Consider the following 6000-nt stretch of genomic DNA (forward strand, 5'->3'; position numbering starts at 1 on the left):
AAATAAATGTTGATGTTGTTGTTGGGATTTATATGCCCTGGCATAGCGAATTCCTATTTGGATTAAAGTGACATATGTTCCTGACATATCTGAAATATTTATGATTTATACAATTGGTGAATTTAATGTACTATATTTCGATTCATTATGGAATTGATAGTGTCCACTTGATTACAAGAGAGATTTATATATGTATGTGATAGCGATCAATACATGAATATAAATAGTAATCATAAATAATTTATAGTCGGTAATTATGGATGGACTCATTATTAACTAAGACTTAAACTGGATCCGCGTTAGGTTGAGATATATTGCGAGGGCCGTCGAATGCAATTGCTCCCTATTACTGTCATGACATTTGACTCTTAAACATGAGAGAAGTATAAACTCTTTTATTAATTAGTAATTACTTTGATTTGTTTGGCGAAATTTTTCGGAATCCATAGACCATCACTTTGGGTAATTATGTAATTAATAGTTAAAGGGTTATATTTTCAATATTTGCATCATTACTACTTGTATTTATTTTTTATTGATTATGGTTAATCACAAAGTAAATTCGAAGGCTTTCGTGTGTTTTTAGACAAAATAATTTATTATATATTTATTTATTTAAATTATCATTTTTGTCAAACAAATGTTTTATTGTGATCAAGCCGAAAATAATCAAAGATACCACAATAAATATATTAATTAAGTAGTTGGATTGATGACTTTATTTATCCGATAACTAATTATACATAAGGGGTCAAAGTGCAACATTGACTTAGATGTTATTTATTTTTTAATTAGAGTTAAATTAATTTCTTTTAGTAGAGTTTATGGACCGGACCAATTATTAATTCATTATAGCCAAGAAAATAATATGCCCAAAGGATTCCCACTCAGCCCAACTTGATATTGGAGACCTATTAAATTTGAGATATCATGTTAGTTTTAGAGAATGAGAAAAATATAATGTCTTTAATTATTATTTTTTATATTGCCTATATATACATGGAGTCCATGTATAATTTAGGTTACGCTTTATAAAATAATTTTAGAATATAAGAAAACATTTTCTCTCTCTAGAATTTTAGGGTTAATGTTTTCATCTAATGGAGACTCCCACAAGCTTAGCTCTTCAAGGTCATTCATGAATGTTTATGGGTGATTCTTGGGCAAAACCATTACTAAGAAGATAAAGATCTAAGGAGAATGCATCTAGCAAAGAGATCTACAATAAGTGAGAACATTCACTTTAAAGTAAAGATCTAAGGTTCACTCAAACCTTGATGTAAGTTTTCTTCCCTAAATTGAATGGATCATCATATTCTTCATGCATAAAACTTGTCTGTACACAAGAATCAAGATCTTTTTTTGAAAAATCCTCATAAAGTTTTAAAAACTTTCGTTTCCCCAACAGTGGTATCAGAGCTAGATTTGATTCAAGTATAGAGTTCATATTTTTTTATTGAAGAAAATCAATGATTTTAATTCAACACATTTTATAACACTATACCTCTACAATCTCATCAACTTACACGTATATGAGTTTTCTGTTTACACGTTTACCACCTCATCAACTTATACATATATAGGGATTAAGTAATTTTATGTTTACAAATGTATTATGTGTATGTTTGATAAGTACACAAAACATATTATTTCATGCACCAAAATAAACTTTTAATTAGACTTTTATATTATTTAAATATTCTTATATGTTTGTTTTGTGTTTTGTAGGTGTTAATACATGAATAGGAAGAATGAAAGCAAAAATGGAGAAGAAATGATAATCTGTTGTTTCAGCACGGAAGATTATATGTTTTACTAAGCAAAAGAAAACACAAGGAGCATTGTAGCTGAGATGGAATTGTGTTCAAATGTCTTTCATGAGTTCCCAAGTTCTCGAATCCTTCCAAAAACAAGAAGCATTGTCTTTTTGGTCCTCCATTTAGTCAGCATGCCACATCATCATCTGCAAAATATATATATATATATATATATATATTATATTTTGAAAGAAGAAAGAAGGAAGCCACGTGAAGAAGTTAGAAAAGGAGGAGAGAGAAAGAAGAAAAGAAAATAAAAAGAGAATGATGATGAGAGAGAAATGAGGAGAGCGAAAGAAGAAAAGAAAAGAAAAGAAAAAGAGAATGATGATGAGAGAGAAATGAGGAGAGAGAAAGAAGAAAAAAAAAAAGAAAATAAAGGAAAGAAAAGTCAACAAAGAAAGGAAGAAAATGTGAAGTAGATATAGAAGTGGGCAGTGGACAGAGTAAGGTGTAGCGATGTGGCTTGAAGGAAGAAAGAAGTCAGAGAAGTTAATATTGATAAGAAGGCAACAATTGTGGATACACAATTTTGGTTATAAATAGCCGACTCTGGAGCATTCAAAAGGGTGGAGGTGTAGGTTGGAGATAGAGAATAGATAGTTAAAAATAGTTGTATTTTTCATTAAGAGTTTATTTGCTTGTGTAATTTTTCTTAAAGCTTTCTCTAATTTAATGCAAGTTATTTTCACAAGTTTTATCCTCATTTAAGTGTTTAATGTTTTGGAGTTATAATTTCATTTTCATAGTTCGTGACAAAGCTCAAAATCAATGTTTTTAAATCTCTTGTTCGAAATAGAAACTCGTCTTGAATGCGTGGTTCGACCTTACTTGCCATTAGATATTTTTAACTAAATGGTTGTAGATATTTTATTTTGATTTGGAGTATATTTGACGATAACAAATCCATAAATACACGCATATCAAATGGCCCGTTGCCGCTTCAAAGTTGAGATTTTAATTTTGGACTAATCTATCTTTTGTTCTTTTATCTCTTTTCTATTTGGTAATTTGGGTTTTTATATTTTATTTTATTTATTATTTTTTGTATTTCGTTTTGCTCCTACACCGGAGGAGTAAGCCTTTGCTTGCTGTTTGGCTTAGGTTCTTTTGTTACTCTATTTTCTTTTTTCAATTAAAAAAAAAATTGTGGTGCTTATTTTTTTTAAGCAATTATTTCGAAAAATAAAATAAAACTAAAAATTTTTTTGTCTCTGTTTTGCTCACTTAGGCACCTACGTTTTATTTATTTATTTTTTTAAAAATTGTTTTTTGTTCTTCTCTTTTTTCTTCAACTCTCAGTTTTAGTAAAAAAAAATTTAAAAAAACCAAAAAGAGGGAAATTTTTGCTTACTGTTTTGTGCTTGTGTTAATTCTTATTCTTATATATATATATATACACACACACACACACACACTCACATACACATACGCATCATCTTCCAACTGTTGTTATACAGTGAAAAAAAAAAAAAAAAAAAAAAAAAATCAAAATCCATTTACAGAACAAGAAGCTTGGCTTCTCCTTGCTCGCAGCAGTCCACTGCACAACCACTGTTCCCGTTCTCCATCGTCGCCGGTGGGTTCTTCTCTTGCTCACGGCGATTCCGTTTTACTGCCATTTCGAGCCGCCGCTGTACCAGCCCGTCTCCACCTCCGAGCTCACCGTGCCTATCATGGCCGAGCCACAGTTCAACCACCGCCCGCCGTTCGCCGCTGTCTATCCCCGAGGGTGCCGTCCGAACCTCGCCGGTTCAGACTTGCTTCTTGACCACCGGCACACCAGCTGTCCCAATCATCACTGCCGGACTCCATCATTGTCGTGTGCCATCATCTCGCTGACATCAGAATCGCCTTGGTTCGCTGTTCTTCACTCGCCCTTCTTTCGCCGGTGCCATTATTTCATTGTCGCCGTTTCGGTAGCTCTCTGTCGCAAATCCCGTACCGGTTCACTACAGCTCTTCTGCCTCTTCGAGTTCGAGTCATCGCCAGTGGGTGCCTAATCTTGCTGAATTCGATTGCCCGCTGTTCATCTTGGGTTGTGGCTGGAATTTTTTTCTTTGGCCACCATCTCGGGTCAATTCTTGTTCTGGGTTTTGACTGCAAAAATATCTATATATATATATATATATATATATATCATTGACCGAAATTGGTTTGTTTGGCTACGGACATAGTCCTAGCAGAGTAAGGAACTGGACCAGCATTAAAAGCAGTTCTACAGTTTCAGCATGAAACAAGTTTTGTTGTAAACCAGTTCAAAAAAAAAAAAAAAAAAAATTAAATTTGTTGATTGGGATTGGGGACTCATTTTGGAGCATTCAAAAGCTTGAATATTCCATTGGAACGCGGAAAAAAGGGGCAAACGATAGTTTTGTCTTCCAAGTAAGTACCTCAAATCTTCTATTAACGGTTTCATTTTTTTTTAGATTAGGAACACATAGTAGTTTTTTTTTTTTTTTTAGGTGATTAACTTTTGCATGAAAATTTTAGGATAGAATAACTTAGATGTAACCTTAGGTTCACAATTTCTTCTATTTTATTTTATTTTATTTTTGTATTTCATTATCTTAAAAAAAAAAAAAAAAAGTCACACACTCGCTCCCTTTTTATTTTTATTTTATTGATTGTTTTATTTGTGCATATTTTAATTAGCATTTGCATGAAATACTTAAGGGCAAAACCCAAACAAGATACGGTTGGGATTTCATCACCCGTTTTCCGTGGCCTACAAATCATTAAATCCTTACATTTGTCAAACCCGAGTCAAATTTAATTTAATTTAAAATCAAGTAGACGTTGGCCATAGGGTTTTTCACATAGCTCATAGGATCCTCTTAGACATAATTAATTTTTGGTCACTCTAGTGAGTACCTTCTAACTCGACAATGTCTAAGGAAAGTTTTGTCTAAAGGTGTGGGCATACCGTCATTAAGCAGGCCTCGTCCTCCTCACACTTCCTGGAAACTTCCTTGGTTGTCTTGTTGGCAGGCCTTAGTTGGTAAGCCTCTAATTATTCTAGAAGAAAGTAGGAGTTTTTTTTTTTTTCATAGGAGCTTTAATTACTTTAGAAAAAAAAAATCATCATCCTTGAATTTAAGCTCAAGATTAAAAAGCCAAAAATATTTATGTGGTTTGTGTGTGCACTTTAGTGTCTAGCCCATTTTTAGGATTTAATTCTCAAGGGCTTTCCCTTTAAAAAAAAAAAAAAAATCGTGTGCTCTTTGGTGTTCGTTTTATATGCCCAACTGGTTAAGAGTTAACAAATGATTAATCTGTTGTTCCAGTGATCCTTCAATCTTTGTTTTGGAGAAAGTATCCTTACTTTCTTCTAAAAACAATTATTCTCTAATGGATCCACCACTTGTACCACTAGTTCCACCAGCACAACCGGTTGTCCCACTTGCTCCTAGAACTTTGAACGACTATTTTGCCCCTATCACAGCCAATCAACCCAATTGTATTGTTCTTCCTCCAGTCGGGCCTCAATTTGAGATTAGAGCCCATATCATCAATAAGTTGCCTAAATTCCATGGATTTGAAAGTGAACAACTTTATGTCCATTTGGGGAAGTTCCTAACCATTTGCAGCACTTTCAAAAATCAGCATTTAGATGATATGGGTGTCAAATTGCGTCTATTTCCCCTGTCCTTAGATGATAAAGCTTCCTCATGGTTCAACTCTCTTCCTCCAAACTCCATTAGAACATAGGATGAACTTGTTAAAAAATTCATGAACAAGTTTTATCTAATGCAAAAAACTGAGTTAATGAGAGATGCCATAAGCACTTTCAAAGGGAAAAATGAAGAACAATTCCATCAAACTTGCGAGCATTTTCATGATTTGCTTCTCAAATGCCCACATCATGGCTTTGAGAAGGCACAATTAGTTCATTCTTTCTATAAAGAGCTTTCTCATACTAATCGAACCATGATTGAGTCAATGCACCAAGGAAAGTTTAAATCCCAAACTCCCGAAGAAGCTTATGCTTTCTTAGGAGAACTTGCTGAGAATGCCCAAAGTTGGAATTGGAACCCTTGTGATGACGAATTCTCTAGGAATGATCCCTCCAAAAGAACTTCCAATCCTTTTGAGATCAAACCCGAACCTAAATTCAAATTAGTGATGCAAAGTCTAGCGAAAGGAGTCAAAGATTTGAATAAAAAATTTGCTACCTTTGCTC

Source organism: Cornus florida, unplaced genomic scaffold (assembly GCF_030987335.1).
Source record: "Cornus florida cultivar Cherokee Brave unplaced genomic scaffold, ASM3098733v1 CherokeeBrave_3.0.0_Hap2_Chr09, whole genome shotgun sequence".
NCBI classification, from domain to species: domain Eukaryota; kingdom Viridiplantae; phylum Streptophyta; class Magnoliopsida; order Cornales; family Cornaceae; genus Cornus; species Cornus florida.